The sequence below is a fragment of the Bos indicus genome, chromosome 18 (genome assembly GCF_029378745.1).
Source record: "Bos indicus isolate NIAB-ARS_2022 breed Sahiwal x Tharparkar chromosome 18, NIAB-ARS_B.indTharparkar_mat_pri_1.0, whole genome shotgun sequence".
Classification (NCBI taxonomy): domain Eukaryota; kingdom Metazoa; phylum Chordata; class Mammalia; order Artiodactyla; family Bovidae; genus Bos; species Bos indicus.
Genome location: NC_091777.1, coordinates 11,668,470 through 11,693,627, shown reverse-complemented (window position 1 = coordinate 11,693,627; position 25,158 = coordinate 11,668,470). Strand labels below are relative to the sequence as shown.

The following is a 25,158-nucleotide window of genomic DNA, read 5'->3' as shown; positions in this document are numbered from 1 at the left end:
ACTTGGCCATAAAAAAGAAGGAAATAATGCCATTTGCAGCCCATGGATGGACCTAGAGATTATCATACTGAGTAATGGAAGTCAGCCAGAGAAACACCATACGATATCACTTATATGTGGACTCTAAAATACGATACAAATGAACTTATCTATGAAACAGAAACATAGAGGAGAGACAAGGGGGATGAGGGAGGGATGAATTGGGAGTCTGGGGTTAGCAGATGCAAACTATTGTATATAGTCTGGACAAACAACAAGGTCCTACTATAGCACAAGAAAGTATATTCAGCATTTGCGCATCGCCCTTCGGCCTGAGTAGACCAAGACCATGCTACGTGGGCTGGGTGCACAGCTGGGGGATTGGGCTGGAGAGGAAACATAGTAAATTGGGAAGAGGACAGACAGGACAGCCTGGGCACTTGAACCAGCGTAGGGAGGGTTAACGACTGCAAGACCCGAGCAGCATCATCCTTTATACCAGAAAGCTGGCGAGCACTATGGGGAAAAAACAAATCAAGAAGAAAGTGGAAGAGGTGCTAGAAGAAGAGGAAGAATATGTGGTGGAAAAAGTTCTAGACCGTCGAGTGGTAAAGGGCAAAGTGGAGTATCTCCTGAAGTGGAAGGGGTTCTCAGATGAGGATAACACACGGGATCCAGAAGAGAACCTGGATTGCCCTGACCTCATTGCTGAGTTTCTGCAGTCACAGAAAACAGCACACGAGACAGATAAATCAGAGGGAGGCAAGCGCAAAGCTGATTCTGATTCGGAAGATAAGGGGGAGGAGAGCAAACCAAAGAAAAAGAAAGAACAGTCAGAGAAGCCACGAGGCTTTGCCCGGGGTTTGGAACCAAAGCGGATTATTGGAGCTATGGACTCCAGTGGAGAACTCATGTTCCTAATGAAACGGAAGAACTCTGATGAGGCTGATCTGGTCCCTGTCAAGGAAGCAAGGTCAAGTGCCCGCAGGCTGTCATATCCTTCTATGAGGAAGGGCCGACGTGGCATTCTTACCCCTCAGAGGATGATGATTAAAAAGACGGTAAGAATTAACTTTCTTGAATACCAGCCCCTGTCACATCTTACTGGGTTTCAAGTGGGGAAAGAAGGAGTTCTCCTTGTCTTGACACCATAAAGGTGGCTCGAGAAGATGTCCTTTGAAGAGCCAGGATAGTTTCTGTGCCCTACAGCAGCCCAAGGGCTTCAAAGCTGCACACCCATCCGGTGGAGGGGAAGGAGGGTCAGTGTTTCAAGGCAACCCATTCTGAACTTTGCTTTAAAAAAAAAAGCAAAGGGCCTTCTATGAAGGACAAAAAGTAGAACAGGATGTGGGAGAGCAAGAGATACTGTAGATCTTCAAAGAGCATCTCCACAACTCACACAGCCTTCTTCCCAATGGTGTTAACTCTGCATTTTTACAGCATAGCACGTGTGTAAGCTAAGCTAAGTCACTTCAGTCGTGTGCGACTCTCTGTGACCCCATAGATGGCAGCCCACCAGGCTGCGTCGTCCCTGGGATTCTCTAGGCAAGAACATTGGAGTGGGTTGCCATTTCCTTCTCCAAAGCATGAAAGTGAAAAGTGAAAGTGAAGTCGCTCAGTCGTATCAGACTCTTAGCAATCCCATGGATTGCAGCCTACCAGGCTCCTCCGTCCATGGGGTTTTCCAGGCAAGAGTACTGGAGTGGGGTGCCAATGCCTTCTCCAAGCATGTGTGTAGTTTTGGGCTATTACTGGTGTATTATTTGGGGTGGGTGGGGTGGGGTGGGAAAGAAGGGAGATGGGTTAGGATCATTTTTGTTAAAATTTGGGGAAACGGTGAAACAAAGGAAAGAACAACTGATGATTGGGTTCTGTGTCCAGAATATTGTATCCTTTCAAAAATGTCACTGGCAACCTAAATGAGGACTGTGAGAGGCTGTTTAAAAGCTGTGAATGCCTGAAACTTAGAAGCCAAGGTATTCCCTGCCTGAGCATAATGCTGTTCCCAACAAAGGAATAAGAAGCTACCAAAGGTGCCATTTGGGGGATGGAAACTGGTTGAGGAGGAAAAGTCTTATTGGAGTGTGTACACAGGCAGATCACTCTGTCTTAGAGGTGCTATTCATGAAACTGACAAGAAGACCCTTTCTTTTCCTATTGTGAAGTTACAAATATCAGCTTCTCCATCCAAGCCACTGGGGAAGTATTTAGGGAAGGGCAGAGAGTGGTATAGGAAGTGAGTCAGTAGGGAAAGACAAGGGCTGGTGCTCATAGGGTGGAAAACTCTTGGAGCCTCTGCTTTTTGAACTCTGAAACCATCGGTGGCAGGGTTCAGGCACTGACAGCACAAGTTCAAGAGCTGAATGATTTCAAAAGCCCTGGTCTCAGGAGAAGATAAATTTTCATACTGGGGCAGTGGTTCACTTTAAAACAAATTTTTAATCCTAAGAATTAACTAAAATCCAAAACGCTGTCTTGAGTCATGAGATCCATCAGTTGTTGACATCGTCTTGATCTGCATCTAGAACTCTATTGTAATTTTTAGGCGTGTATTAGGTTTTTGTGAAAACTTTCATTTAAATGTAAACTTCATATCAACACTGTCAGTTTTTTGTCTTAATAAAACTATATACATTTATTAAAAAAAAAAAGAAACTATATTCAACATCCTGTGATAAACCAGAATGGAAAAGAAAATGAAAAAGAATATGTATGTGTAACTGAGTCACTCTACTGTGCAGCAGAAATTAACACAACATTGTAAATCAAGCATATTTCAATAAAATAAACTGAAAAAAACCCGCTGGGCCTAACCCTCTGAGAGTCTGAGCCTATGGGTCTGGGGTGGGGCTGAGAGTCGGCAAGCTCCCAGGCGAGGCTGACGCTCCAGGTCACTAAGAAGCCAGGTGTATCAGGGCTGGGCCACAAGGCCTGCACAAGGTGTGAAGCGCTTCTGTCTCTACTTGGGCAAGCCTGCCCGTGAGGGATGAGGCCCCTGCTGCACTTGGGACCTTTGTATCCTTGGGCGTTGTTCCTTCAGTTGGAAGGAAGAAGGGCTGTCTAGACGGGTGGGCAGTAGTTTCACAACTTATCAAGGTACCTACTCGGACCCCTGCCTTTCTATTTGTAAACTGATCCCTGGTGCTCTGCTGCCCCCCAGTGGCGGGCAATTCTGCACCACCTCCTTTGGGAGGTGCCCCTCGATTGCTGACTGTAGGCAGGGGTGCCTGCTCCCTGACCCAGAACCAGGGTCCTCATACTTGGTTTTCCTTGGGAACTGATCTGTTGTCAGTCATTTACACTTTAGTAAGAGTAAGTTCAAGTCCTTGCACTTCGTTCCAGCAGACAGTGCCACCTGAACTCCAAAGCTCATACTGGAGGATAGGAATGCTTTGCCGCTGGCTTTAAGTTTTATGTACCCGAGAAGGGCAGGTAGGGTCCTTCCGAGAACAGAGGGCAGCTGTCTCCTCTGACCCTGGAAGGTAGGAGAAGCTGGCCGTGGCCCTGCTCCCAGCTCTGGGAGCTCCAAGCTGGAGGGGCGGGTGTGCACTTTGCATCTGCCTTGAGAGATAGACACCAGCCAAGGCCACAGACACCAGCGGGGGCTCAGATAGGCTACGAGCTTTCCTACCTTCATTACTGGCCAGTGAGGAAACTGGAAGACATTTGAGTGGTTGGCCCTGGAATTCTATGGACCCAGAACTCAGCGAGGCAAGAGCTAAAGGGGGTGTGAGGTGACCCGCACATCGATGACACTTAAAACTCTTAGAAGGTGGGTCTAAGAGGAGGGAAGAGGCCCAGGGCTGGGCATAAACGGAGAAGGACAGGAGCTGGCAGGAGAGGCCAGGGAGGGTGGGGAACCTCGAGGGGTGAGGACTGTAAGTGTTGACTGACAGATGCCAGATGGAAGTGTGCGGTCTCAGAAAAACGCGCCGTTTGATCAGCCACTTTGCTGGCTGTGGGGCAAAGCCTGACTGCTTGGAGACAGGGCCAGGGATCCAGCCTGCGGCTCCGTCCTGGGGGGTGGACTTGAACTCGGGCATCTTCCCTGTCCTTCTGCTTGAAGGCCAATTTTGAAGGATGTGGCCACAAGTCAAAGAATGTCTGGGGCCACCGGGAGCTGGAAGGACCCTCCCCTGGATCCTCCCAAGACAGCTGACCCTGCCCACACCTTGATTTTGGACTTTTGGCCTCCAGACTGTGGGAGAATATATGTCTGCTGATTTAAGTCACCCAGTTTGGGTAATTTGCTATGGCAGCCCTAGGAAACTAATATGACATGGTATCAATGTATCCATATGTGTGTGGATGCTAAATTGCTCCAGGCTTGTCCATCCCTTTGTGACCCTATGGATTGTACCCCGCCAGGCTCCTCTGTCCACAGGATTCTCCAGGTAAGAATACTGGAGTGGGTTGCCATGCCCTCCTCAGGGGATCCCCTCGACCCAGGGGTCTAACCCACAACTCTTCCGTCTCCTGTATTCTTTACCAATAGAGCCACCTGGGAAGCCCTTTTATCTCTATACGTACATAGATACAAAATAGCCTCTCGTGTGTGTGTGTGTGTGTGTGTGTGTGTGTGTGTGTATGTATATATATATATATACAAAACGTATCATGTAATGAGAGTTTACTATCTCCACCAGTGCTTTTCAAAGTGTGGTCCAAGGAACCCCTGTATGGTCTGGATACCTCATCAAACATGAAGATCCCTCCCAGACCTCCAGGATCAGGCTCTCAGGCGTGGCCCCCAGCTGGCTATTTTATGACAGCTTCCAGGTAATTCGGAAGGACCTGGAGGCCTGGGACCCCCAGTGGCCCCTGGATGCGGTCATGAGGGTGGCCTGAGGGCAGTGGGAGGAGATTCCTCACCGAGGGCCCGGGAATGCATCCAAGGAGAGCAGGAGGGACAAGGACAGGCTGTTCTGTGGATGGGAGGTGGCCGGCGTCCCTGCCTCGAGGCTGGTGTGTGTTGTGGGCCCAGAGGTTTGGGGTCACGAGGACCCAGCCCCTCCCCCACTGCAGCTGCCTGCAGGAGGAGCCAGGAGCACAAAGGCTGTTTGACGTGGCCTCCTGATGTTTCGGCAGCTGCTCCGTGTCAGGCTGCTCCAGGAATTCCAGGGCCCAGGAAAGAGGTCGGGGCTGACATCCCAGGAGCAGCTGGTGGGATGGCCACAGGCCCATCTGGAAGGTTTGAGGGCTCAGGGAACACTTATGTGACGGGCTTAAAGGGAAAGTTTGGAAGTTAGCTTAGGGGCTGAGGACAAAGGAGCTCCCCATACAGTGGGCTGAGGGTCCGGGAAGCCCCTTCAGTCCAGTGCCTGCCACGAGGACCCTCTCTCATCCCTCAGGCCCCCCACAGCCCCCACGGGCTCCATGCTGTCAGGGAAGGAAGGACAGAGGGGTGTGTGTAACCTCCCCTTTTGCCCTGTCAGCTTGGCAGAGGGCTGCACACAGTAGGCGCTCACGAGAGTTTGCTGAGTGAACGCGTGCACACATGGACAGTTTCTGCTCTGGGGAGGGGCGGTTTCTTGGGGGGGTGGTCTCTGACCAGCAGCTCAACACCCCCTGAGAGATTAGTAGAAATGCAGTTTCCTGGGGCCCCCCAGATCTCTTAAATCAGAAACTCAGAGGGTGGGTGACAAGCTGTGTAATCATCAGGGGTCCTGCTGCCCCCAGAGTGGAACTACTGTGCAGTGTGGTGATGGTCACCCCGGCTGAGTGCCAGATCGCCCTCAGAGCTCACCACACAAAACCAAGGCCAAGCTCTCCACAGACTGGCTGAGCAGAGTCCCTGGAGGGGCCAGGCACACTGGATCACAGGATCCAGTGATCCTCTGGGGCAGCCAGGCTGGGACCCACACAGAGCCTGCGAAGTGACACGGATCCAAATTTGGATTCAAATCCTGGCCCTGCCTCTTGACAGCTGAGAGACTTGGGGCAACCAAGTGAACGGCCCCCGCCTCAATGTCTTCGTAAGAACACAGGGGACGGTGAGGACAGGACCTTTCCCGCAGGCGTCAGGGAGGCGACTGTGTTTGCTTCTGTCTCGCGTTCCCAGCGGCACCGGGTACACAGTGCCTAGGAAGCGGCAGTGACAGCGGTACTGTCCCACTATCATTGTTGCCACTGGTATTACTTCGAAGCCACGCGTTCCAGGAAACAAACTCACTCAGAAGGACGATGCAGAGGGTGGGGTGCAGTTATTACACCGGCGGCCCAAGGCAGAGTCTCCTCTTAGCCAAGGACCCTGACCAGTTTTTCTGAAAACCTTATATACCCTAAGTGTATGTGCCAAACCCACCTCCCCACATTCCCTGAAACTAGTCTGAACAAAGGAAAAGAAAGATACAATCAAAGCCTAGGTAGTTAACAGGGGACAATTATCAGTAGGCCTGTGGTCATACCCCAATAAGCATAATAGAATTTATGATTCTCTTCGGTTACACAGACAATTAGGGTATTCTTTTAGGCAAGAGACAGTCTAGGTACGAGTCCTGGGGCTCTTCCGTGCAGGGGGCCTGGTTTTCCAGTTGGTATGTCGTTTCCATAGATACTGGGCATAGAGCTCAAAGTCCACCGTCCGGCCCAAGGTGGAGTCCTGCTTTCAAGATGGAGCCTGTTCTGTTTCCTCCTTCATTCCCCACTCTTGATGCTCTTAACTCATAGTATGAGCACCATTCATAGGGATATATTGCACCCTGACTCTCCGACCTCTAATTTGGGAGAACGTCATCAACCTTTGGGTTACAAAGTTCATAATGCATTGTAAAATAAAGGGTCCACAAAGCAGAACTATCAAGGCAGCTATAACAATGGTAAATATAGTTTTCCACCAATCACCCTTCACCCAAGATAGGACTGAAGTCCAACAAGGAAGATTATCATCAGACATAAATTTTACCTGACCTTTCGTGACAGCTAGGGTGGCTGATATATAGCCAGATAAATCAGGAATACAGACACAACATTCAACTTTAATCATAGCACAGGTCCCTGTTTGTACTGAAACTCTGGTTAGTCTCAAGATGATACCAGCAAGTCCTTGTAGCAGCAGTTGATTGCAGAGCTTCCCCTCTGTTTCTTCTTTAAGATGATCTTAGTTTCACGGGGCTCAGTGGGGGCCTGTTGTGTAGTCCACTCGGCGTCCTCCGGGTCTGCGTGGTATGCTCTCCTCACCGTCATGTGGCGGATCCACACCTGCAACTTTAACTGCAGTAGGGCTGGTCAGAACAACAGTATATGGACCCTTCCAATGTGGGGCCAAGGAGTTGTGTTTCCAGGCTTTGACCACACCTGATCCCTGGGCACAAATTTGTGAATCTGTTCCCCAAGGGGGGATGGCGCCCTTTCTTGTACAAACTTAGTTACCTGATTTATCACCTGGTAAGGTGTTCCTTACCCAGTTGTTCCATCTGCTGTGAAATCTCATCTCCCCTTACCTGAGGCAAATTTGTTGGCACCTGTTTTATTATGGGAGGGGGCCTCCCATACACAATTTTGTATGGAGAAGAGCCTTGGGACTGTGGCGTCATCCTGAGTCTGAGCAGAGCTGTTGGAAACAAGTCCACCCAGGAAGAGTCAGTCTCTTATGATCCACTTGGAGTGTGTCGCTTTAAGTGTCCGGTTGGTTCCTTCCACCATCCCAGGACTCGGGGGCCTATATGTTGTATGTAATTTCCACTTGATGTTTAAAGTGCTGCTTACTTGTTATACTAAATCAGTTATGAAAGCTGATCCAGTGCTGGTAGGAAATCCAAATCTGGGAACTATCTCCCTAAGCAGGCACCAGGCTACTGCTGATGCTCTTTCAGTCCGGGTAGGAAAAGCTGCTACCCATCCCGAGAAAGTACATATTATGACCAGCAGGTAATGGTAGTGTCGGTGAGGTTTCATTTCAGTGAAGTCTACTTCCAGGTATTCAAAGGGCAGCGTGCCTTTTACCTGAGTCCCTGGAGGTTTCTGTCTGTTCCAAGAGGCAACACTGACCTGTGAGCAGGCAGTGTAGGCTCTTCCGTCCAGGGGGCCTGGTTTTCCAGTTGGTATGTCATTTCCATAGACACTGGGCATAGGGCTCAAAGTCCACAGTCCGGCCCAAGGTGCAGTCCTGCTTTCAAGATGGAGCCTGTTCTGTTTCCTCCTTCATTCCCACCATGATTATGATCACTACTATTACTACTGCTATCATTACCTCCTACCATCACTATTATTACCGTAACTACAAAAGACTCTGATGCTGGGAAGGATTGGGGGCAAGAGGAGAAGGGGACGACAGAGGATGAGATGGCTGGATGGCATCACTGACTCCATGGACGTGAGTCTGAGTGAACTCCAGGAGTTGGTGATGGACAGGGAGGCCTGGTGTGCTGCGATTCATGGGGTCACAAAGAGTCAGACACGACTGAGCGACTGAACTGAACTGAACCATTATCACTGCTATTAATCCCTTGGTCAGGAAGATCCCCTGGAGGAGTAAATGGTAACCCACTCCAGTATTCTTGCCTGGAGAATCTCTTGGACAGAGGAGCCTGGTGGGCTACAGTCCATGGGGTTGCAAAGAGTCAGAGATACTGAAGCAACTTAGCACGCATTGTTACTATTACTATTACTATTATTGTCACTGTTATGATAACCATTGTGTTACTATCATTACTAGTCTTTTTATCATTGCTAGTATTAATGGTAATACCATAACTATTACTACTACATTGCTACTACAATTTCTATTTTGACTACGGTTAGTACTATCACTGTTAGTATTCCAGCTACTATGACTGTTATTGCTCTGCTACTATTTTGTCAAGGCAGAAGCACTCTGTCCTCCAAACTTCTTCAAGGAGGGACAACCACCTCTCGCGCAGGCTGAGATTTGGACTTTTGGAACAGGAACCTGACTAAAAACCCGACACTCTGCAGAACCAAAGGGGTCAGGGTCCTCCCAGGTCTCCAGTGCTGCAGTGCCAGGCTGTGCCCGGCGGGGAGGGAAGCCCTTTGGAAATCAACGGCTGGAGGCTGCAGGGACCTGGAGTGCAGCCCCCTCCCCCACATCTGCATCTGGGGGTTAATCTCCAGGAATGGAGTCACGATCTTCCCCAGACAGTCAGGGGTCCCCCTGCGCCAGACTCAATCCTGCAGGCTCATGTTTTAAAGCGTTTCAACCTTTTGTCGTTCCTGAGCAAACAGACTGGATTTACTGGGAAGGCTGCTTCCAAGGGGCTCTTCCTGACCCAAATCCTATCTTCCTGGGGCCAGACGTGAAACAAAACAGAGCAGCTGTCCAGCCTTTTGAAGCCAGGGAAGGGAACACTTCATTTTTTTTTTTAAATATAAATTTATTTATTTAATTGGAGGCTAATTACTTTACAATATTCTATTGGTTTTGCCATACATCAACATGAATCCGCCACGGGTGTACACGTGCTCCCCATCCTGAACCCCCCTCCCACGTCCCTCCCCGTACCATCCCTCTGGGTCATCCCAGTGCACCAGCCCCAAGCATCCTGTATCCTGCATCGAGCCTGGACTGGCGTTTTGTTTCACATATGATATTATACATGTTTCAATGCCATTCTCCCAAATCATCCCACCCTAGCCTTCTCCCACAGAGTCCAAAAGACTGTTCTAGACTTCTGTGTCTCTTTTGCTGTCTCGCATACAGGGTTATTGTTACCATCTTTCTAAATTCCATATATATGTGTTAGTACAGTACTCTTGCCTGGAAAATCCATGGATGGAGGAGCCTGGTAGGCTGCAGTCCATGGGGTCGCTAAGAGTCAGACATGACTGAGCGACTTTACTTTAGCTTTTTACTTTCATGCATTGGAGAAGGAAATGGCAACCCAGTCCAGTGTTCTTGCCTGGAGAATCCCAGGGACGGGGGAGCCTGGTGGGCTGCCGTCTATGGGGTCGCACAGAGTTGGACATGACTGAAGCAACTTAGCAGCAGCAGCAGCATACTGTATTGGTGTTTTTCTTTCTGGCTTACTTCACTCTGTATGATAGGCTCCAGTTTCATCCACCTTATTAGAACTGATTCAAATGTATTCTTTTTAATGGCTGAGTAATACTCAACTGTGGGAAGATGTCGAGCACGTGCAGCTAGTTTGCTTTGCAAGTTTTCTTTGGGAGAACAGGAGAAAACATGACATTGAACTTACAGAAGAAAATGGCAACGAGCTTATAACATTCAGAGTGCTACACACCTGGATTCAACAAATGGAGCAAGAACTGCTTTCAGAGGAAATGGGGGCTGAGCCTGGCTGGCAGATCCTGATGGAAACGGAGAGGTTAAGCTATGGAGTGCCAGCTACGGGAACTTTTCTGCTCTGACCAGCTAGACTTATTCTTTGGGAAAAAATGAAACACTACCTCCATCAGAGGCTGGACTGTCCTAGAACTGATGAAATACACATCCCTTTTCATGTGTGGTTTTCCCTAATTATTGTATTAGTACATTTTCATTAACAATTATTTGGGAAACAGAGAAAAGCAGAAAGTCGAGAATCCTGTGTGCAGAGAGAACCTCTGTTAATCTTCAGTGAATTTCCTTTCAGTCTTTTTTTCCGTACATTTTAAAACAAGGACAATATTGTACTGTAAGCTATGTTTTGTACTTTTTAAGTTTATGATGACAAAGAGTTTTATTTCCCCCTCTCACATGAGTTACCTGGACAAGCAGACACCGCCTGGCCCAATTCTCTGAGCCGGACACCTGGAGGCAACTGTGACTCTGACTTCTCCTTCTGCCCAAACCTGTGAACCCGAGTCCTGTCAGGATGGTCCGTTCAGTATCTCTCAACCCATCCACCTTTCTCCATCCCCTCAGCCCAGAGAGTGGGAAGCACTTCAGAAATATTTGGCTGAGGCCTCTCACCAGGGGTGGGCGACAGCCTCCTCCCTGGCTCCCACCCTCAACTCCAACAAGCCGTTCTCCACAATGTCGGCAGAACACACTTTCAAAATGCAAATCTGATCACCATCACCCCCTGATTAAAACCTCAACTGCTGTAGCCAATTGCTCTTAGGATAAACACCGGACTCCTTCTCCAGGAAGCCTCCCTGACTGCACACACAAGCACTCCCACTTCATAGGACCACGTAACCCCGCCACCGACTGCCATTCTCACGGGTGTCAATGGGCCCACCATCCGGCCTCCCTGAATCATGGCGCCCTGGGAAGCTCCCTATCGTCAGTGCTCAGCCAAGAGCAAGCACTCTGAGAATACATCTGCGTTAGATGAGTGAAAGCAATCCATAAACACAGTACTAGAGCAGCCTTATCAGTCACGTCGTGTTTCAGGGTATGTGATCACCCAGTGCAGCACATCTCTGTATGGCCACAAAATTTTGGCATGGCCATCTTAAATGCTGAGGATGCCATGACACTCCAATGTCATTATTCAGGGGAGAGATCTGGTTCTCAGTCTACAGAATTTCTAGGGAAATAGCCCAGCAAAAATAACTCAGTTTGTCTCAGGGACTGGTCTCCAGTCCCTGAAAATCCTGTTAGTTATCTGCATCCTTGCCTCCTGGGCATGGAAGGAGGGATGTCCCCTCTCCTGGAGTCGGGGGATGCAGTGGTCCTTTGACCATGCTAATCACTGAGGACCATTATCAGTGGCGGAGCCTCCTGGGGCCGTTTTGAAAGGCAGCTTGCCCAGGTGAGCTGAGGCCACAGGTCCAGCCTAAACACAGAGGCCGCTGGAATCTTTCCAGGTGCCAGCCTCTTAAATCCCTCTCCCCAACTGTACTTTGGGGTTAGGTCCCTGAAGCCCCTGCAGCAGACACACCAAGAGGCCACCGTGGGCTGAATGTGGAGTCTGAGACCCATCCCTGCTGACACCTTAGGAGTTTCCTACTGTTTCCTAAGGTTTGCCATCCCTGTCTTCTTGGTTAAAATAATGATTTTCTTCCGAAGGGCAGGTGGTTAAGTCTGTGACTCACTTTTGGCAAAGCAACGAGGGGAAAAACCACCACACAGTCTGGAAGGAGTGGAGCCGGCCAGAGAAGGAGACTGGACCTCATTCCTCGGTATCTGGGCCACAGAGGGAGAAAATGAGGTGTTTCAGTCTCAAAACGACCGTCATTCTGATCAACACCACCGCTGTCCTTATAAAGCCGTCCAACCTTGAGCCAAGGCTGCGGCACCACTGGTGCCGGTGTTTTAGGGACAAGACGGAGGCCCAGACTCGAGACGTCAGGCTTCTAAGCAGCAGGGCTATGCATCTGGTTCCTTACCTGGGCATCTGGTCTGCGGTGCTCTCCCGCTCCCCGGACATCCCGGCAGCTCTGGCAGGTAGAAGGCTGAGAAGTTGAGAGGGCAGGTTGAGTGGCCCGATTTTCCCCTTGGAGTGATCTCTCCAATTTCATTATCAGGGGAGAAACCTGGCTCTTAAGATTATGGAATTCTGGGGAAATAGCTCCGCAATAAGTGGAGACTGGAGACAGTGGTGCCTGAAAATCCTGCTGGTTATCTGCATCCTGGCCTCCTGGGAATGGAAGAGGCAGCCCCTACCCCAGATGTCCCCCCTCCTAGAGCTGTCTCCGGTTCCCATAGATGTCACCCTTCTCACTTACAGGAAGGTGGGGCAGTGAGGATCCCAGGGCCAGCATGTCCCAGCCATGGCACCTGTTTTGGGGCAAGTTAATTACACACCTGGAGCCTCAGTTTTCCCACCTGTAAAATGGGCTCAGGACACCTAACTCACAGACTTGCTGGGAAGCATTTTGCCCCTTCTCCTCTCCTAGCTTTTTCCTCTTCCTTTGGATCTTGGTGTAAACTATCTCCACCTAGAAGCCTTCCTGCTCCCACCCTGCTCCAGACTACTGGGTCCCTGAGCCCCTCTCCTCCCACCCTCCTCCCCTTGTAATTCCTGTCCTGTGTCTGTTGCTTCCCTGAGGGTGGGGGCAGGGTCTCTCTCACTGACCCTGGGACCACCAGGGTCAGCGCTAGAGCCCAGCGTGTAGTGAGTGGATGCTTCTGGCATCTCTCGAGCTAGGAGGAGGAGGATAAGGACATCCAAACCATCCGAGGAATGGGCCACCCACTTGAGCAGGACAGTCTCCAGTGCCCTGGGGGGGGTGGGGGACCAAGCCGGCATGAGCGTGTTTCAGGGTTGGAGGAAATCGAGAACCTGAAAGAGCAGTGCTGGGATACAGCGTGACATCACAGGTTTGGGGCTGCTTACTCATTTTTTAGTTATTATTTTTTGTAACTTTTTATTTTGGTATAAATTCAACAGACAGGTTGCAAGAATATAAGGGATTCCTGTGTACCCTTCACCCAAATTCACCATCACTGACATTTCGCCCTATTCTTTCTCTCTCTATGTGTTTTCATGTAAATACCATACATATGTAAGTTGCAGACATCGGCCTCCTTTCTCCCTAAACACTCTGGTGTGTATTTCCCAAGAACATGACTTTCTATCACCCAAATACAATAAAATGATCAAAATCAGGAAATTTAACATTTTAACGGAATATAATACAGGGGAACCTCCAAGATGTTGCTGGCTTGACTCCAGGCCACTGCAATAAAGCAAATATTGCAACAAATCATACAAATATTTTGGTTTCCTGCTGCTTATGGAAGTTATATTTCCACTATGCTGTAGTCTGTTGAGCATGCAATAACATTATGTCTGAAAACACAATGTATGTGCCTTAATGTAAACATATTTCATTGTTTTAACATTCTAATCATCACCTGGGCCTTCAGAGAGTCCTCCTCTGTTTGCTGGTGGAGGGTCTTGCCTCAGCACTGATCTGCTGACCGACAGGGTGGTGGCTGCAGCAGTTTCTTAATATGAGACACCAGTGAGGCTGGCTGCAGTGACTGACTTTGGTGAACAGCTTCTCTGAAGCTTGCAGTGCTGCTGGACAGCATCTGGCCCACAACAGAACTTCTTTCAAAATTGGAGTCGGTCCTCTCAAACCTGTTTTATCAACGAAGTTGAGGTCGTAGTCTAAATCCTTTGTTGTCATTTCAGCAGTCTTAACAACATCTTCACAGGAATGGATTCCATCTCACGAAACCACTTCCATGTCGATCCATAAGGAGAATCTCCTCTTCAAGTTTGATCATGAAATTGCGGCAATTCAGCCACATCTTCAGGCCCCACTGCTAGTTCTCTTGCTGTTCCCACCACATCTGCAGCTAATTCCGCCACTGTATTTTGAACCCCTCAAAGTTGTCCATGAGGGCTGTGTATTTTGATACTTGAACCTCTTCCCAAGAATCACGAATGTTCTTAATGGCTGTCTCATCGCCTGCACTGAACGTCTGCTATTCACCGCAGGGCCGTCACGCATGAACTGAGCTAGCGCTTCTGCATGGTGCACTGTGTCACCAGGCACTGTTATGTTACAGAGATGGCGTCTTTCCTTCAACCTCACGAACCACTTCTGCAGCTTCCTCACCTCTCAGCCTTCGCAGAACTGGAGAGAGTAGGGGTCTTGCTCTGCATTAGGCTTTGGCTTCAGGGAACGTGACTGGTCTGATCTTCTATCCAGACTGCTCAAACTTCCTCCGTATCAGCAGTAAGGCTGTTTCACTTTCCTATCGTCCATGTGTTCACTGGAGCAACCATTTAATTTCCTTCAGGAACTTTCCCTTTGCATTCACAACTTGGCTAATGGTTTGGTGTGAGAAGACTAGCTTTTGGCCTGCCTTGGCTTTCACTAAGCTTGTTTCCAGCTTTTGATTTAAAGTGAAAGACGTTTGACTCTTCCTTCCACTTGAACACCGAGAGATCACTTGGTTATTAACTGGCCTAATTTCAATATTGTATCTCAGGAACAGGGAGGCCCAAGGAGAAGGAGAGACAGGAGAACACCTGGTCACGGAGCAGTCAGAATACACACGACATTCATGAATCAAATCTGCCTTCTAGTATGGGCGTGGTTCATGGTGCCCAAAACAACTGCGATAGTCACATCTAAGACCACTGATCACCATAAAAATATAGCAATAATGAAAAAGTTGGAAATACTGAGAGAATTATCAAAATATGACACAGAAACAGGAAGTGAGCAAATGCAGTTGGAAAAATGGCACGTGACAGACGCAGGGTGGGCTTCCCTGGTAGCTCGGCTGGTGGACAATCTGCCTGCAAAGCAGGAGACCCGGGGTCAACTCCTGAGTCGAGAAGATTCCCTGGAGAAGGGCAGGCTACACACGCCAGTATTCTTGGGCTTCCCTGGTGGCTCAGATGGTAAAGAATCCGCCTGCAGTGTGGGAGACCTGGGTTCGACTGTTGGGTTGGGAAGATCCCCTGGAGAATGGCATGGCAACCCACTCCAGTATTCTTGCCTGGAGACTCCCACGGACAGAGGAGCCTGGCAGGCTACAATCCATGAGGTCGCAGAGAGTCAGACACGACTGAGCGACTAAGGACAGCACACAGACCCAGGGTCACCGCAAATCAGCAATCTGTGAAAAATGGATATTCACAAGGCGTGATCAAGTGAAGAGCAATAGACCAAGGCTGGCCTGTACTGCTGGGGTCTCACAGTATGAACGCACTCTGCGTGCTCTAGTATACCTCATTACTCCTATCTAACCCACCGCTCACTCTCAAGGTCATCTCAGCGACACTGCTAAGAAGCCTTTATTTCCTGGGTCCAGGACTCTCCAGAGACCTATCCCCCTTCACTTTTCCCCTATTTTATTCAGAATCACTGAAGGAGGTAGGCGGGGTGAACATGGGGAAGGAGGCCTTACAGAAACAAATCCTCTTCTCTGAGCTGAGGAAGCAGCCTGCGGCTCCGGCTTGCAGGTCTCCCCCAAAGGGAACTCAAATTCTCCCCCTTCCATCTGTGTGGGCTCAGTTTACAACCACATGTCTTCACCTGCAGCCCAGGGCTCCTGAAACTGGAAAAAGGGGCCAGGCTTGCATGGACTTCTGAACTAGTCTGGTCAGTTTCGCATTCATTCATTCACTCACTCACTCATTTATCCACCTGTTCCTGGTATGATCACTTCTTGTTGCTCAGTTATTTTTATAACCTTTCACTTGTTATTGTGATGTTATCGACACACTTACAGGGCTTTCTTGGCTATTATCCATCAGCCTTTATTAAATAGTCCAGTCCTTTATTAAAAATTGTTTCAAACATGTTACACACACTATCTCACTGACTCCTCATGATCGCTCTGAGACAAGAACTTATGTCTCTTGTACAGTTAAGGAAATGGAAGCACAGAGAGGTTAAGGAACTTGCTCAAAGTCACATAGCTGCAAGAGGCCCCAACAGGACTCCACCCCGGGAGCTCCTCATTCGTCAGTTATACTCGTCTGATGATACAGATGGGGGTGGGGGTGAAAAATAGACTTTCGAGATGGTGAGAGGCTGATGCTCATGCAGTTGGGGGATGAAAACCAGCACAGGCGCATGTGAGGTGTGTGATGAGTCTCTAAGGCAGGTGGGTCTCCCACTGGAGCTCAGAGAGGGTTCTGCAAGGCCAACTACACTCAGCAGGTGGAGTGGAGCTGGGATCCAGCCTAGGTCCAGGGTTCTGGTGTGTATCTGGCTGCTGTGTGTCCCAAGTCAGCAGTGGAGGTCACAGAGTGGCATCTGGGTTCTACAGGAAGGTCTGGCCAGAACCTGGTTCTGCCTCTTGTCAGCATGACTTTGGCCAAACGATTTAAGTCAGGCCTCAGTTTCTTCATCTGACAAGTGGGCCTGGTAATAATTCTTAAGTCTTGGTGTTGTTGTGAAGACAACCCACAGCATCTTAGCAGGCTCAGCTCAACAAAGAGTAGCAAATGGGGCCCTTCATTTTGACACTGCGCCGTGTCTGTTACCTTCCTGAAGTTAGCCGGGGGAAGGCTCAGGAAAGGAGGGAGGGGAGAGGGTGGCAGTATGGTTTGAATTAAGCTGTTTATATGCACCCCAGTTCAGTGACAAATGGCTGTAGTGACGGAAGAGCGTGGTTTCAATTTCCATCTGGGAGCAGACGTCTCGTGGCTCTGCCAGCCTCATCCACAAGTAGGCAGGTCATCCCAGCGGCCTTGGGAGCCATGGACAGTGGCTCTCTATCCACATGCTCACTCCCAGCCAGGCTGCCCTGCCACCAGGCTGGTGGGGGAGGAAAACTGTCCTTGCCAACCCCACTCAGGCCTCCCCTGGACAAGGTGCTGGGCTACACTGGGCCTGTTTCCTCATCTGTAAATGGGGTATTGTAGGGTTGTGGTGAGGAATAAACAGGGGATGCCCATGAGGTGTGAGGAGTTTTCCAGCCACCCACTCCTATAAGTAACTTGACCTTTCGATCTCAAGTCCTGCCCATGCCTAGTGAACTTGGTAGAATAAAATCAGTCATTCAGGGAAAAGCATCCTGGTTTTTGCTGTCGTTTCAAGTTTAAATTGGTTCATTCAGAAGGCCCTGCTTCTCCTTGAGGTGGCGTTTAATGGCCTTTAAAACTGGAATCAGAGCCCAAACCTCCTTGGCTCAGGTCCCACTCGCAGCCCCGGTTTCTCTGAGCTGAATCCCAGCCCTTCCCACAGCCTCAGGGCTGTCCTGACCGCTCTGGACTCTGGCCTCCCCTCCCCTGCCCCTGCCCTCCCTCCCTCCAGCTTCGGTGGGGTCCCTCAGACCAGGCGCTCTGACTCCCCAGCACCCTGGGGCTCGCTGCTGCCTCCACCTGGGACGCGCCGCCCCTTTGCAAGGTGCCTTCCTGACCACTCAGGGTAGAACACCGACAGCCCCTGCCTCAGTGCTCCCCGCCCCCTTCAGGGTTTATCTTGACAGCACTTCTCACCAGCTGACATACGTGTGTAACTTGTCTTAATGCCTGCCTTCCCTACAGGAAGGGAAGCTCCACGTGGGAACAGACACATTTGTATCTGCTGTGTCTTCATCGGTGGTGTCTCCAGGACCCAGACAGTGCCTAGCACAGAGCAGGTGTTCAATTCTGAATGTCAGGTGGATGGAGGGATGGACAGACAGTGGATAAACAGATGGTAGATGATGGATGGACAGATTGTAGACGATGGATGACAGATGGAGGGTGGGTGGGTGGATGAATGGATGGGAAGATGAGTAGATGGTAGATGATGAATGGACGTGTAGGTGACTGTCTTCAGTCTGCAGGCTGGGGAATTCTGCAAATTCTGGAAGGAAGTGGGGAACAAGGCCCTTCTCCGCTCCAGTTTCCAGAACTGATCTGGGGGTTTCCTCTCTTTTTCCCCACCTGACTCCAGCACAATGAGAGGCAGGCACAGATGGCCCTTCACAGCACTCACAACTTATTTAAGCAAAAAAGGGACCATTACAAGAATGTTGTGGATTCCCCAGAATCTCAAGGAGAGCTGGAGGGACAGGCGGGAGCATTCTGCAGCCAGAGACCACCCCACAGAAAGGCCTGGTGGGGGTGGGACCTACCTGCTGGGTGACTGCCATGCGGCCCAATGGGACTGGAGTCCAAACACTCCTGTTAGGCCCTGAAACACAGGCAACCCAGTCCACTATAAACTGCAGATAAACAATAGCATTTTAGTAAAGGTATGCTGCATGCAATAGTTTAATGTTCTTATTCTGTCTAAATCTGGCACCCCCACCTGCTGTCCCTGAAGCCCCTACAGCTCCCCGAGAAAAGTCTCTAGACACCAGCTCCCTCACATCAGAGGCTCCCAGTCTGAAGTCATACAGACACATCCTAGGTCTGCACCTAGCTGCAAGGCATTCTGGGAAAGCAACCGTCTCCAAGCTCCTATAGCAGGAGGGGGCTCCGCCTCCTGGGGTCGGGGACTTGCTTAGACCACGGTCAACAGCTGGGTCTGGGCTCCCACTCACCCGTTGTGTGGAGAGCCTGGGCAGGGTGAAGAACCAGATCCTGCCCAGATCTGTTGTGTGGTCCCTGAGATTTGGCTTTTGAGATCTGAATATTTTTTTTCCTCAACCCATTTTCTCAACTAAATATGTCTATTTAGATACAATCTCCACTAAAAGGAAGTAGGGTTCCTTGGAGAAATGGCTGATTCCAGGACTAGGGCAAATTAAGTACAAGGCAAGCCAGGAACACCATGTGCCAGAAGGCTGAGCCAAAATTGATGGGGCTGTGTCAGAAGGACATAGGGCCAGCTGGAAGGGGCTCCTGCTGCTCAAATCTGGGGTGACCTGAGCATGAAAATACAGAAAAAAAATGTAATCCACCACATGAAATAAGAATGAGTCCGTAACAATAAACATGAGTCTATGTTTGTATATAACATAATACACATGGAATATACATTTATAAAATACACTGCGTGAATAAATGAATGAACGGAGGAGAAGGGAAACGTTTTCCTGAGGTGAAACTGCCAACTGACAGATGTGGAAGGCACAACGTAATGAGAAGTAACATCCGATAACCATCACAAAATGCTTGTTTCAGGGAAGAATCATCACCAGATATTAAAATTGGGGACCGAAGGTTTTATGGGGGTAGGACATTTACACAGTTCCAATACATCTCGCTACAAGATAATTAAAATATTTACCACCAAAAAATATAGGCTCTTTTCAGTGGAGAAACCTGGCAGATATCATCTTAACCAAGGTATCAAATTGACATAAGAGCCCCACAGCAAACAGGCACATGGCCCCTGGTATGAGGCACTAACACTTACAATATCCCTTCTGTGAGATTCCTTCCAAAAACATGTCATCTGAATCTCATAAGGAAGAAACGTAAGACAAACTTGATGTGAGGAACATTCCACAAAACACTTGGTCAGTCATCTTTTTTAAAATGTCAGCATCATAAAAGAAGAGCATAAAGTGAAGAGCTTGTCCAGATTCAAGGATACTAACGAGATGAGAAAACTGAGTGTGATTCATGATCTGAGATCTTTTGCTGTAACAGACATTCCTGGACAATCGGCAAAATCTGAATAAGGTCTGCGGATTAGATTACATAATGCATCCATGTTCATTTCCCTGATTCAGATAATTACACCAGGGTTATGGAAGAAAATGCCTCCTTTGTCCGAAGAGAACATCTGTGTTCTTAGGAAACACATACTTAGGTATTTAGAGATAAAGGGGGTTTCATGTCTGTAACTCCCTCTTAAATAATTTAGAGGAGAGAGAAAGAAGATCAAGGAACAGCAGTAAGTGTTCCTATCTGGGAAAGCTGAATGAAGGGCAGAGGAGAATCCTCTGGAGTATTTCTGTGGCTTTTCTACAAGTCTGAAATAATGTCAAAAGAAAAAGAAGAAATAAAAATCTGTCTAGTAAGTCAAAAGCTAAATAAAACTCACGTCTTTGTTCCTGCTCTTCTGCTACGGCCTCCCTTCCCAGAGAAAAACAGGGGCTGCTGCCTGAAGGCTTAGGGCAGAACTCTGAGGGGGGAAGAAACAAGGAATGCAAAACACATTTGTTAAAATGATGATACAAACTAACATGTATGTAGCGCTTATTATGTGCCAGGCTTCCAAATGCTTTAAGAAAAATATTAACTTGTTTGAACCTCATAACAACTATACAAAGCAGCTGCTATTACAGCTCTACTCACAATAGCCAAGACACGGAACAATCTGCATGTAAACAGATGAATGGATAAAGAAGATGCGGTACATACACAGAATGGAATATTACTCAGCCATAAAAAAGAGCAAAGTAATGCCATCTGCAGCAACTTGGATGGACCTAGAGATTATCATACTAAGTGAAGTAAACCAGAGAGAAAAAGACAAATGTCACATGTAGACTCTAAATTACAATACAAATGAACTTATCTATGAAACAGAAACAAACTCACAGACATAGCAGATTTGTGGTTGCCAGGGTGGAGAGGGTGAGCAAGGGATGGAGTTTGGGATTAGCCTATGTAAACTATTATATATAGAATGGATAAACAGCAAGATCCTACTGTATAGCGTAAGTGAAAGTGAAAGTGAAGTCGCTCAGTCGTGTCCAACTCTTTGCAACCCCATGGACTGTAGTCTACCAGGTTCCTTCCTCCATGGGATTCTCCAGGCAAGAGTACTGGAGTGGGTTGCCATTTCCTTCTCCAGGGGATCTTCCCAATCCAGGGATCGAACCCGGGTCTCCTGCATTCCAGGCAGACGCTTTAACCTCTGAGCCACCAGGGAAGCCCGTATGTATAGCATAGGAAACTATATCAACATCCTGTGATAAACCATCATAGGAAAGAATATGAAAATTCTGACAAAATATGACATATATATATATATATATGAGTCACTTAGCTATACAGCAGAAATTAACACACTGTAAATCAACTACACTTCTACAAAACAAACTTTTAAAAAAGCCAAAGTAGCTGCTATTATTGTTCCCATTTCATATATGAGGAAACTGAGGCTGCTGCTGCTGCTGTCACTTCAGTTGTGTCCGACTCTGCGCGACCCCACAGACGGCAGCCCACCAGGCTCCCCCGTCCCTGGGATTCTCCAGGCAAGAACATTGGAGTGGGTTGCCATTTCCTTCTCCAATGCATGAAAGTGAAAAGTGAAAGTGAACTCGCTCAGTCATGTCTGACTCTTAGCGACCCCATGGACTGCAGCCTCCCAGGCTCCTCCATCCATGGGATTTTCCAGGCAAGAGTACTGGAGTGGGGTGCTATTGCCTTCTCCAAAGACTGGGTTGAATAGTATCCCTCCCAAATTCATGTCTCCCTGCAACCTCAGAATGTGACCTTACTTTGAATTGGGATCTTTGCAAAGGTAATTAGTTAAGGAGCTTGAGGTGGCCACATGACCTGGGGCAGACATTGGAGTGACGTGGTGAGAAGCCAAGAGATGCCTGGGGCCCCCAGAGCTGGAAGAGGCAGGAAGGATCCTCCCCTAGAATCTTCAAATTCTAGGAAGTTTCAGACTTCTGATCTCCAGAACTGTGAGTAAGTGTCTGCTGTTTAAGCTACTGGATTTATGGTCATTTGTTACAGCAGTTCTAAGAAGCGACACCTGTAGTTCTCACCTGTTCACAGGTGAGCTGGACCTGACCTACCCAAGGTCCCTTCTCCCATTCGTCCTCACAGGACCCACTTGACAGCTGGATCTCAACGTGGAAAAAAGACGCATCTCTCCAAACTTCCTTGCAGCAAGGAGTGGCTGTGGGACCCAAGTCTGACCAAGAAGGTATCAGCGGAAATTCACAGGCTGAGACCTCTGGGAAAGCTATGCTTCCGTTGTTTTTCTGGTTGAGGCAGACTCGGGTTCTTGCTCAGAATTCCAGAATTGAAAAATACACTACCTGGAAGAAAAGAGGCAGAATCAAACCACCATGTGGCTTCTGCCCTTCATGGTGTCGCTTCCTTCCTGGAAGGTCTGCTACGGGGTAGAGGTGAAGACTCATAACCACAAGGACACACGCCACTCTCTGAGGATGGCAGAGCAGTAAGTGGAAAAGAACCTGGAGGACTCCGCAAGCGTGCATCCCCGGGACCTCCCTGCCACTGGGGTTGGGTCTCCGTTACATGCAACTCAATGCATTCCCAGCTGACATTTTGACAAAGAAAATCTAATTAGGATTTGAATTATATTCGACACGTATATTGAATTAGCAAACTGTTGATGGAGACGGGTGCTTATTAAACGAGACAGCACAAGATTGGTGCCCAGTTAATCCTGGCATGTAGTGGCACTTGGCACAGGTGGGTTCCTTTGCTGCCTTCCTGGGTCAGACAGGGGCAGGGGGACAGTGGGTCTGGACTGGTGCCAGTGGGATGGAGTGGAAATATCCTTGGACCACAGCCATGAGAAGGTGAGAGCCCACGAGCTGGGAGCCTGCTGGCTGACAGGCCAGCCCATCCCCATTCAGGTGGCGGCAGGGCCCAGAGGGCAGCCTTCTGCCCACGTGGGATCCAGGCCAGGCACTGACAGAAGAACTGGTTTAATGGTCTGTCTCCTGGTCCTTGGATGAAGGCTGCTACCGGTTTAGTTGGCCAGGATGAGTCAAAGGAACACCATGAAGGTTTCGAAACCTGGGCCTTCAGCACCAAATTTATTTTTTTAAGGGGCTAAAAGATTTTTAAAGTCCCAGTGGTAGTCTAGGACAGGTCTTAGTGTGAAAAATTGGAAGGAAAATGGGTAAGACAAACAAACAAATCAACCCCATAAAACATGTAACGGTTTCAGGACCACCCACCAAGCTGCAGGGTTTTCACTTTTCCTTTTTAGAATGAAGTGGCCATGGTTTGAGGAGCCAGGATTTCACAATTCCTGCCATCCCTTCCGTGGGTCCCCAGGGCCCTCGGGGCAGGGCAGGGGAAAGAGGGAAGGCAGGTCTCTGCTGGAAGCCAAAATCAGGGAAAAGGCTCTGCGGTCGATCTAGTTCAAGGATCTTCCAGCTTCCGTTCATATTCTTCCAGGGAAGAGGCGTCACTCCCTCTTCATAAGGCCCAGTTCATTTTTGGAAGTCCTGCAATCTGAATCTTCCTCATTGTACTTGGTAGAAACCTGTCTCCCTGTGGCATGTACCCACTGGTATTAGTTCCATGCTGCAAAGCAATGTAGTGATACATGCGGCAGCCTCGGGCACCCACCAAGGGCTGAGCACGCCTCAAGTATGACCTCACTGAATCCACACAAGCACCCCGTGAGCGCTTCATTATTGCCCCTTTACAGAGGAGGCCACCGACGCTCAGAGAGGTTCAGCAACTGGCCCAGTGTCACAGCGCTGGTGAAGAGCTGATGTGGGATTCAAACTCAGGCATGTCTGCATCCTGGCTCGTAACTCTTAGACCACGTGACCCCTTCGTGGCCAACGGTCTGCCTCTCTTCACTCTCAACCTTTTTCTGTCACAGTTGCTCACGATAAACCTCGGACTGGGCATGTGACCCACTGGTGATGAAATGACTGCAAAAACAGGCCCGCTGGGGAATCCCAGGAATGATTTTCTTCCCCAATAAAAGAATACTGTGGGAAAGAGGACCCACCCCCTCGTCCCTTCTTCCCATCTCAGACTCAGTGTGGGGACAGTCTGTGACCGGCGGCCATCCTGCCCACAGAGGAGGGGGGCAGGTTTGCATGGATGCTGACCAGCTGTCCCAGCATCCCTGAGCCTCTGCCCCCAGATCACCTCCCTTCTGACTTCTCATGTGAGATATCTGGATGTTTTCAGAGTGATAATTCTCCAACGGAGCCAGCACCAGAATCATCCTGAGGGCTTGTGAACTCCAACAGGTTCTGATTCACAGGATCTGGGTTGGGACCTAAAAATCTGCTCTTCTGACAAGTCCTGGGTCTACCACATGGGTTCGTGTTAGCTGCCGCCCCAAAGCGTGTCACCCAGCACAGTGGCCATGATTACTAGAGCACCTTTCAGCCCGCAGCTCCCCTGGAATCACTGTTCTGCGGTGAGGTCACTGTGAGAAATTCCTAAATGAGCAGAGGCCCAAACAGGCAGAAGTGGCTTCTCTGGCAGGCCAGTGGTTAAACCTCCCCCATTTCAATCAAAAGGCATGGGTGTGATCCCTGGCTGGGGAACTAAGATCCTACATGCCACACAGTGCAGCTGGAAAAAAAAAAAAAAAAAACTGTCCAAGCTTCCTCGGTTGGTAAGGCGGTGGGAGGCAGGCCAGGGACCCTCAGGTCAGTGCTCAGCCCCTGGGTCACCTTGTGCGACGCCTCCTCTGTTGGGGTCCCCAAGCAGCATGCTGGCATTCAGCCTGCTCACACCACTCCTGCACACCTTTGCTGCGTCTCAGACCAACTCTGCAAGAAGGGAGCACCAGCTCCCTCCAAGTTGCCATTGTCTCCTCAGCCAGTGCATCTTTTGTGTGTTGGACATTTAGGGGCAAAAACTTCAGGACCCAGGGTTGCGGCATCCTGGGGGTTCAGAAGAACTTCCTGAAGCAGGAGAAAGAGGTGTGGGCACCAAGGAAAGCTGCAGGCTCTGTAGGAGAAAGGCTGGAAGGGCCGCTCCCAGTGCCCGGAGGTTGCCGTTGATTTGGGAGGGGGGGCATGTCTATGGCCTTGACAAAGCATTTGTCAGAAACCTGCATTTCCCAAACATCAGTAGTCATCATCTCATCTTTGTGATTTCTGTGACCCACCCACAGACCTGCTTATGCAGTATTTTTAAATCAACATTTAAAAAGCCTTAAATGGGAACTTCCTTGGTGGTCCAGTGGTTAAGAATCCACCTGCCAATGCAGGGGACACAGGTTTGAACCCTGGTCCTGGAACTAGGACCCTACTTGCCACAGAGCAACAGAGCCCAC

The 25,158-nt window shown here is 49.2% G+C and overlaps 1 long non-coding RNA gene, 1 other non-coding gene and 1 pseudogene across 2 annotated transcripts; 1 reads left to right on the top strand and 2 right to left on the bottom strand.

Annotated features, from left to right (window-relative positions):
- Nucleotides 1-274: 274 nt before the first annotated feature.
- LOC109572103 (chromobox protein homolog 1 pseudogene) lies at nt 275-1,051 on the top strand (annotated as a pseudogene).
- Nucleotides 1,052-7,330: 6,279 nt separating this feature from the next.
- Nucleotides 7,331-22,399, bottom strand: LOC139177042 (uncharacterized). Its single transcript, XR_011561423.1, has 3 exons — nt 20,230-22,399; nt 18,368-18,457; nt 7,331-12,282 (listed from the first exon to the last, which is right to left on the bottom strand). It is a non-coding gene; the product is annotated as an uncharacterized lncRNA (long non-coding RNA).
- TRNAS-GGA (transfer RNA serine (anticodon GGA)) lies at nt 20,992-21,063 on the bottom strand. Its single transcript has one exon. It is a non-coding gene; the product is annotated as a tRNA-Ser (tRNA).
- Nucleotides 22,400-25,158: the final 2,759 nt, after the last annotated feature.